This window comes from Tamandua tetradactyla, chromosome 10 (genome assembly GCF_023851605.1).
Source record: "Tamandua tetradactyla isolate mTamTet1 chromosome 10, mTamTet1.pri, whole genome shotgun sequence".
NCBI lineage: Eukaryota > Metazoa > Chordata > Mammalia > Pilosa > Myrmecophagidae > Tamandua > Tamandua tetradactyla.
Genome location: NC_135336.1, coordinates 72,999,116 through 73,009,132, shown reverse-complemented (window position 1 = coordinate 73,009,132; position 10,017 = coordinate 72,999,116). Strand labels below are relative to the sequence as shown.

The following is a 10,017-nucleotide window of genomic DNA, read 5'->3' as shown; positions in this document are numbered from 1 at the left end:
ACTAATGCTACTGAAAGATAATTTTTCAGTGAATGCTACTGCAAGTTACAGTCTTCTATGATAGGAAATGTCGTATTTAGGAGTGGCCAACTCATCCCAGTTTGCCTGGGATTTGTTTAACACTGAAAGTGCTGCATCCTTGGAAACTCTTCAGTCCCAAGCAAATCAGATGGTTGTTGACCTTTGTTGTATTCCATTAGTATTTCTATTTCCGCAGGTCAAAAATAGATACAAGGTTACTGGTATTTAGTACCTCCACAGATGTATTCTCTTCACTGAGATATACTTAGTGATGAAAATTTTCCAGGTATTTAATAGGTGTTCAATAAATACTTGATGACAGAATGACTGAGATTAGCTACTAGTCCGTGTCTTAGTTCTCAGAAGGAGAAGTTGCATCTCTCTGAAAGATCATCCTAAACTGTTATGGACCATGCCTTCTGAGCCATGTAAGATAAAATAGTTCTCTGACTTGAGGATACTCCAGCAACATGTAATGAACCAATGTCAAAGAATGGATGTGTTGCAAAATGTCAGCGTGAGTTAGTTTGCCATGAGCACTGTTGAAATGCACTCCCAAGTTAAAAAGTCAGACGCTTTTTAAAATCATATTGCAGCCTCTTCTGTGACAGACCCAAACCACTGTTTATCAACTTCACCAGACCTCTCTTTAGGATGGCAAGCAACCACTCAGGTCTGATGATGTTGAAGAGCTGCAGGAAACCCACAGTGGAGAAGGGACTCTGAAGCTACCTGCTGCAGTCTGTCCAGCAGAGGGCGTTGGTGCACCTATGCAAAGACAAGGTTGACACTTGTAGGAGTGGAGATGGTCAGCAAGATGCCCAAGGTCTGCCTGTAAGTGTAAAAGTAAGAACAGTGGGAAAATATGCCATGCAGGACGACACTGAAACCACCTGTTCCACGTACAAATCCACCTGTTCCACAAGCACAAATCGTGGTTACTCAGTAAACAGTCTGAGACTCTCATACATGTATGACATCTCAGCATTTTACTTCAACATAAAACAAAAACAATTTCAATAAACTGTCACACCTGAGGTCCAGTGTACTACAAATCTCATTTTAGAAAAACATTAAATACTCAAAATCAAGAAAATAAAGATACAATGTCTAAAGATATATCTGGGAAAAAAAACCTTACTTTTCTAGCTCCTAATGATGATGATGTTGATAATAATTATAATAACATTTAGCATGTTTAGTACCTTGATGTTTCCTAAAATCTCGACTCAGATTATTTTAAACATATCAGCCTTTTAAAGTAGTTAGGATTCTGGCTACTATTTTTGCTTTACAGGTAATTCCCATGGCAGAGTCGTGAAATGGTTTATTTACGATCACAAAGCTAGATGCAGTGGAGCCAATTATTCTGAATACAACTCTGAATTTACCTATGGCATTTATCTGTGGCACTCTACAATTCCACATATTTAAAAACACATTATAGTTATCATTAATTGTCACCATGACTTTTAACCAAAGACATATATTTCTTAAAAGCATTAAAATAATTTCACCAAGACTAAATTTGATAATCTATTTATGTCCCCACATGTCAAATTGCCCCAAAAATATCAACTCAGTAAAAAAAAAAAAAAAAATGAGTGACCGTCGTGTTCCAAAAAGCAAGAGAAATTCTTTGTGCAAGAAAGAAACACTATTTCTAGAAATAGGTAGGCATTTTTTGATGCCTTAAGAAAGGACAGAAAGAATCTTTAGAAACAGGAAGATAATGGTTAAATTAGGGAGGTTCTATGCTCACTAACGGTATTTCATTTCCTTTGCTGATCACAAAGAGAAAGATGAGGTGTCTGGGGCAGCTCCGAACACGCCCATGGCAATGTGACATTGCTGAATGCTTTCTCAGACTCCCATTTGTTCAGGAGAGTGACAGCTGTTTGGCTTCTCCCACTGGACCCCACAGTCATTTGCTACCCTACAGCAAAATCTGGTTGATCACAGTGAGGAACAAATGAATTCTGTGGTTTATGGTTTATATTCTGTCCTACTGCTGTTGGGCTCCCTCATTAAAGAGACACTCTCAGGGGACCCCCTTTCCCTGGCCCTGGAATTTACAAAGGCAAATCCACAGCAAAACTCTCTGAGTGTCTTTTTACTTATGAATAACATGGGGCCCAATCTCTACCAGGAACAGATCTTATTCAAGAACAATTATCTAACAGGTGGGTTTCTCGACTTGACTATTAGGAACTCGTGCACAAATGTCGTATGGATGTGTTTGTGTCCAAATATGTGCTTAACAAAAACTGAGTTTTAAAAAATGAAAGTTTCATAAAGATAACAAAGTTAACTCAGAATGACTGGAGCCATAATGTAAAATGGACTATGTTTAATTTATTATATTGCATATAGTGTCTGCATACACATGTGTATGAAATGACTAGAAACAGTGCTTACTATAACTACACTGAGATTGTAGGCTTTCCTGTCAAGCTTTTTTTTTAAATTCTGCATGGGCAGGCACTGGGAATCGAACCCGGGTCCCCGGTATGGCAGGCGAGAATTCTGCCACTGAGTTTCCTGTCAACCTTTTTAAGGCATGAACAATCAAAGAAAAAAACATATACTCTGGTAATGACCCTGGTTCTCTTATTTTGTCATTGTTTGGTTGGTTAACCTCTGTGCTCTCACTCTCTTTCTCGGTCTCTCTCTCTCTCTCTTTTATTTTGATTGACCTCACTGTAGATACTTCCTTGGGTCAGTACTGATGTGTTAATTGGAAGAATTCTGAGTCTTTCTGTGTTTGCAGCCCCTGAGACGTTAGACTGAAAAATATAGCCTTTTTTCAGCTGAATTTCCACAGCTTCTTTTTCTGTTCTTATTTACTACTATATACAGCCCTGCAAAGCAGGAAATGTGAATATTTTTTACTTTCATAAATATGTCTACGACAAGTCCTGATTTATAATTCTGTCTCATCACAGCAGACCCTCAGAATTGGAATTAGATACCTTCTTCTGTTTTCCCACAGCAACTGTACTTCTCCCCTCACAGAATTTATCCCATTCTATTATACTGTTTATCCCATCGGATTGAAAGCTCTGGGAAGAGAAACAGTGGAATCTTTATTTGTTGGTTCATGCAACTGGTATGAGTTCATTATTTAGTCATTTCTCCATAACCCAACTATTTGTGTAGCAGCTACTATGTGCTAGGTTACACACACGTGCACACACACAAACATACAGTATCAAAGCAGACGTTTTCCTTGCACTCATCATATAGCCATTGAGCTTACAGTCTGATGGGGGCAGGTAGACACTTTAATCAAATAGTCCAACAGATCAAATAGAGACTCATAAAAGATGGTGAAAGAAGGAAAGGTATGTGATACCGCAAGAAGAATGCAATCTAGTGTGGAGGGGGGCAGTTGGTCAGAGAAGAAATCTTTGAGTTGCGACATCTGAGCTGAGCTCTGACAGATGACTAAAGGTTAATTTAAAGGAAAGGATGGAAAAAGAGCACTTCAGGGGGCAAAACAACAGGCTCAAAGGTCCTAAGGCAGGAAGGAGCTGGGTAAGCCTGAGAACGGGGAGAAGAGTACTGTGGTGGGATTACAGAGCGCAGAGGGGAGGAAAGCACGGATGAAGTTAACTAAGCACAGGTATGAAGGAATCCTCCAGGGCCTTGGAAGCCATTTTAGAACCCATTTGGAAGCCACCGGCTTCTTCCTCAACAGCAGAGGAATCCAATGGAGAGTTTTAAGCAGATTACACATGATCTGGTGTGAATATTTAAAATGGCTCTGGTTCAGTGTGAAGAATGGGTTGAACGGGATTGGAATGATTAGAAAGCTTCACTGTGGTGGCTACTGCAGCCCAGGCGGGAGATGGTAGAGTTTGGACTGAAGTAGTGGTAGTGGAATCTGAGAAGCAATGCCAGGATAGGTGGAGACTAAGTTCACCTAAGCTTTTAGCAAAGTGAAGAAAATCTTTCCAGAAGGGAAGGCCCATGAAGGCTGTATGCTGTTTAGGATTTCGCCACTGTGTTTTGGTTATCATTGTATATCCCACACCTGGCACAATGCTTGGCCTATGGTAAGTGCTTAATTCACATTTGTTCAAGGAAAGAAGGAAGAGAGGGACAAAAGAAGGAAGAAGGAAATGATCATTTTTCCTAGTTTTCTACTGTAAAGAAAAAATTTCTGGAGAAACTCTTTTCCACCATTCAAAATTCATAAACCCTTTGCTCATCATTGAGAGAAAACAGATTTCAAATTGATTACAAAGTTTTATTTAATTTTACTTGTAGTGGCTACTTCAGTGCTCCATGGGAAAGAGAGCTGAGCCCCTTTAATGATGCATTATGATATAATGACACAGAATGAGGAAAGGGATATAATGAACATTACATTTTGCCTCTCCTAGAAGATTATACTATAGCAACTTCCTGAACTGTAATGTGATGGAATCTTTGTTTACCTTCTCTGAAGGTTATTTTCTGTTTACATATTTTATATCTATATGTTTATACACTTATATACTGTATGCACATACATGTGTACATGTATATGTAATCTGAACATATACCACCGTTAAAAAGAACATGATAGCTCATTCTACATCAATGGGCCTTCCTTTTGACCAACATTATGTGTTGTATTCGTCCTTTTAATGGATATAAAGGACAAACGGTTAGCTCTTTCTTTTCTATGGGAAAAGGATAAATTGGAACAAATTTAAGGACTCCTAAACTTTGGTCTCTAAAAAGACATTTTAAGATTAAGATCAATCTCTGTTCTGCATCCTTCCCCAGCTGTGGTTCCTTTTCCAATTGCTTGCTTCCTACCTCCAAATCACTTAGTGCCTTCTTTTCCTGTTTGAAACTTCTACTTCATCAATTATCTCATGTTTACTCTTCTCCCTTCACTGTATACATTCTCAAACTCATTTCAGCTCCTCCTGCTGCAAAATATAGATATTTTTCTTTTTTAATTTCATCCTCTTTCACCTTGTATTTTAAGTGATCTCTAAAGAATCGAGTGTGGATTTGATCCAAAAATGTTCAGAAATTCAGACTTCATCTGAAATTTTGAGAATATTCTATTAACACAGAAAACACACAAAGTTAATTCCCTCTGTCATTTAAAAGATGACATTAATTGCTCCCAGATTCCCAAATGCTAAAAGACTAGGCAGAAGCATACAGAGCAAATTCTCATCAGCCCCTGAATATCAAAATGCAGTGGGAAACCCCAGGAGAAAATATTAAACCCTTGGTAGGTTTAATTTTCCGCCAGTGTAACAGTTGTCAAGGTTCAAATGATGACATTTGGGGGCAAGAATATGCCATCATATTGCTTTTGCCCAGTAATATGTTTCTATTTTGCAGTCCAGAAGAATGAGTGAATGAATAGTTACTTGCATAAGAAGATGCAGAATATGTATCATGAAATTAAATAAAAAGAGACTGTGTAAGAGACTTCCAGTGCTTACCTCTCTCTGAGTCTCCTCATTTTTTCCTGGCACAAGAGAGATTTCACTTCTTTGCCCCTTGCAGTTGAGCTTGCGACCAGTCCCTGACAAAGTATTGTGAGCAGAAGAAATGTGGGTTGTCACTTCCAGACGTGAGCATTTAATTACTGCTGTGAGCATTCTCTTCCCCTGTTCCACTAACCAAGCAAGAGCCTGCAGACTTCAGATGATACGGCTACACTATGGAGAAGACCTGTTCATTCGAAACCACTGAGGAATTGCATAGGCAGCAGTTGCTCTGGAGGGTGACCAGAAACCTGCTGAAGAATTTACATGAGCAAGAAATAAATATCTGTGTGTTAAACCCTGAGATTTGGGGTTTCTGCCATAGCATAACCTGATCTATCATGATTAATGTAGGGTACTTAGAGAAATTGTTAATTTCTTATCAAATGCAATAGTGCTACCAGGTTTTGGATATTTTTGCATCCAGTACAGCATAATTATGGCAAGCCAAAATAAATGATGATGACACATATCTATTCCCTTGATTGTGAGTTGGTCCTGCCAAGGTGAGTTCGGATTTGGAATGAACTACTGAACCTATGTGAGGGGTGATTTCAAATACACTGCGTTATCTTTTTTTAATCAGATTTATTGAGGTATAATTCATATACAGTTAAATTCATTCTATTTAGGCATACTGTTTTACGAATTTTTACCAATGTATGCACTCATGTAACCACCACTATCATCAAGATTAGAGTATTTCCAACACTACAAAAATTTTCCTGGTACTTTTTTGTGATCAGTCCTCTTTCCCAGTCCATACAACCACTGCTCTGATTATAGCCCTATAATTTTGTACCTTCCAAATATTCATGTAAATGGAATCTTACGGTGTGTAGTAACCTCTTGTGTCTGGCTTCTTTCAGTTAGCATAATGCTTTTGAGATAAATCCATATTGTTGCATCAATTGTTCATTCCTTTTAACTGATGAGTATAACCTCATTGTATGAAAGAATCATAATCTGTTAATTCATTCAGCAGTTGATGGAGATTTGGATTGCTTTCAGTTTGTGGCAATTATAAATAAAATTGCTATAAACACTCACATATAGGTCTTTTTGTGGCCACATATATTCATTTCTTTAAGATAAACGACACTTAGAAGAGGTATTGCTTGGTCATATGGTAAGTGTATGTTTAGCTATTTTTCAAAACTGTTTTTCCAAAGTGGCTGTACAGTTATGTATTCCCAGTAACAATGCATGAGAGTTTTAGAAGCTCCACATCCTCACCAGTACTTAATATTTTCAGTTTTTAAAATGTTATCCAATGTAGTGTGTGCACATTGGTATCACTTTGGTTTATAATTGGCATTTCCTAATGACTAATGATGTTGAGCATCTTTCCATGTGCTTATTTACTACCTGTATCACTTATTTGGTGAGTTGAGTGTAAAAGATACATTCAAAAGAATACTGTGAAATTTTAAAAAATGCTGCATCATTAAGAGTATCACAGAAAAGAATTCTTATAGAATTTAAATGTTATCAACCCTTAAATGGAAACCTACTTCTTTGAGAGAACATTTTTTTCACCATGCTTGATTCATATCACACAAAATAATCTCCTTCCCTTTCTGTTATCTATGTCAACGATAAATTTAAACCTTTTATTCTGTGCCAATGAATTTCATTTCCATGCAGTGTCAATATGATTTAATATGTAATGAAAATAAGTAGTGACTGAAAGAGAACTTGTAAAATGCAGAGGAAAGTATGAACCAAAGAGACATTGAAGACAAAGCAAGAGATAAAAAGCTTCACTTGTAGAGAATCTCTGTGAAAGAAATTATAGGCAACTCTTTGGTTCAGGACATTGAAGTTTTCAGGAAACTGGATCAAATCAAATAAAAAGAGTCATGAGAAAAGTGAAGTGATAATAGTAATAATCAACATTTAGAGCATTACTATGTGTCACCCTACTCTTAATGTGCTATACTTATTAACTCATTTAATCTTTGCAACAATGAGTTTTTTTTATTAGCCTCCTTCTGCAGGTTAGGAAACAAAGTCATTACAGTGACAGTCAGAATTGCATTCTGGCAGTTGAGCTACAAAGCTCATGATTTTAGCCAGTATGCTGTGCTGCTTTTCAATTAAGTTGCTTAATAATGCAAAAAGATTATTACTGTTGTTTGGATTTAGTAATATTAGGTAAAACTTTAGAAAGAAAACTTTTCTGTTTTCAGAGAATTTTTAGGTAGTGGATCCTCAAATCTATAGTTTAGAACTATAAAATAATTAAGATTTTTTTAGAAAAGACAAATATACCCAAACATAAATACAAATGCATATTATTTTCTTCAGGTAGTCAGCTTGAAGGAAACTTTTATTTATTTCAAAGATGTTATCACTGTTCAAAATATTTTTGAATTTTCCTGGAAAACAGCATTTTTTTTGAGTATCTATAATGGTAGTAATATTAAATTTTTAAACATGGATTTGAATGGGGGAAACAAATCTGGTAGATAAAAACCCAATTGAATTACCATTCTTGTTCAGAATAAATAAGATGTAATTCTAAACAAGAATTATTTACTGTTGTGATTAACCCGGCAGTTATTCCAGGTCAAAAATGTTTGGGAAAGGGGTCAATGACAGTTTTGTAGGTAAGTAGTATAGCTTACCAAGATGACAACAACCTCAAAGGAGCAAAATTTGGTAATGTGCATTCTGCTATGCTTTATTAAAATAGACAATATTAACAGCTCATGGAGTTGTGCCCCGTGTCTTGTTTTAACTCATAAGTGGCTTGGGTGTTTCTGAAATAATGATTAGAGTTTGAGAGTTCCATATTGAACTTATAAATAATAAGAATTGATCATTAGTGTTTACAGTCTTCAGTATCAAACAGAGATTTTTTTTTCTGCGATTTAACTTCATTCACGGATCCCATATGTGTTTTTCTGTCAAGCCCTATAACAAAGGAATCCAATATCTCTTTTCTGGTTGAAATTTGTTGATTTCTGCCCTTTCTCAAACAACAGTTGAGCAAATTGGAAAGCACACTTTTAGCTTGATTTTTTTTTCTTGTCTCGTCTAGTGTAGACTAAGCCATCTAAAACTCTGCATATTAGGAAAATGTTCCATTTCATTCATTCTTTGGGGCCAAAAGGATATAAAGCATTTTAATGATATTTTCAGGGCACCAGAGTACAGCAAAATTAATTTAGGCTGCTCCTCTCTCTGTCTTCTCAGCACTGGGAGCAGCTCTCCTGCAGTCCCTCGACCCCTGAAAATGTGCACCTCCACCAAGTCCATCTCCTCTCCCTCCCTGGTCAGGAGTGCCTCTTAGCTGCTGAGGCCACTATTCTTCATAGTGGTGCTGAAACAACCCCGAGATGCTGACAGATGACAGCCTCAGCAGCTTGGCAGTCCCTTGTTCCCTGACCTCACTTATCCCCAGCCGCAGCTCCCAAACCAGCACCATCTCAAGGGAACACAGCAGCCAAGTTCATTGGGAACTGGGGCCGCCAGTCAGAGTGGCTGGATTTGGGGCTGGGATTGCGACTGCGTTTGAGAGTCTCACCATTGGTAACAACCAATTCTGTCACTGAAGTAACAACCCTTCTCCTAAGGCATTCTGGGCTTTACCCTCTCTGAAGCAATGGGCATCTTTTGCCTGATTGTGGCCTCTCTCATCTTCTTCACCATGCAAAGAGCCATCTCCATCTCCCATGTCTTCTTTCTCTCATGCCTCATCTGCCCTATGTGTCCCTTTTCCTATATCTCCCCAGGCAGCCTGGGGAAAGTGGTTGGCTCAGGGCTTGACAGAGGGAAGACAAAAAAAAATACTCTGTTAATAAGATGAACAAAATTGCTTTTCATAAAATTAATGTATCTTCTAATGGACCCATCTAGCAATGTTTGATGTAGAACAGTGATTTTTAACCAAGGATATATTCTCCCACCCTCTGCTCCATGGTTATTTGGTAATGTCCAGGGGCATTTTTTAATAGTCACCCTTGGCCAGTGGGGAGAAGGGAGTAAGCTACTGCTATCCATGTGTAAATATCAGAGATACTGCCAAACATTCTACAATGTACAGGACAGCCTCCCACGACAAAGTATTCACCTGCTCAAAATATGAATAGGAAGGATGAACTACTAATGAATACAAAAATAAATGAAAATAATTACTTGAAGGTAAAGACATAATCTTAAAAGAAGCAGATTAATTTTTCAATAAGATTTTAGAGTACTAAATATGATATCACAAATTTCTTACTTTTTCAGCTTACAAGATTCATTTGGGATACAGTGGAACAAGTAGTTCTAAATCACATGCTAATTTTCCCTAATTAAAAGAAGTCCTCAAGGCCCAGGAAGTCTTGGGATAGTTGAAAAGTTCTCAGTGGACCTATCTGAACTTTTTAACCCTGCCAATACAGTGGGCCAAAAGAACTCTAGAGCTAAATCAGTCTCTCAGGGAGCCCTCTACTGGACATAATGTTCAGCCAGCCTGAACTGGACATGAGGCGTGAGCTCTATA

The 10,017-nt window shown here is 37.6% G+C and overlaps 1 pseudogene; it reads left to right on the top strand.

The window, feature by feature from the left end:
* The first annotated feature begins 838 nt into the window (after nt 1–838).
* LOC143647697 (ATP synthase F(0) complex subunit C2, mitochondrial pseudogene) lies at nt 839–9,336 on the top strand (annotated as a pseudogene).
* The last annotated feature ends 681 nt before the right edge of the window (nt 9,337–10,017 follow it).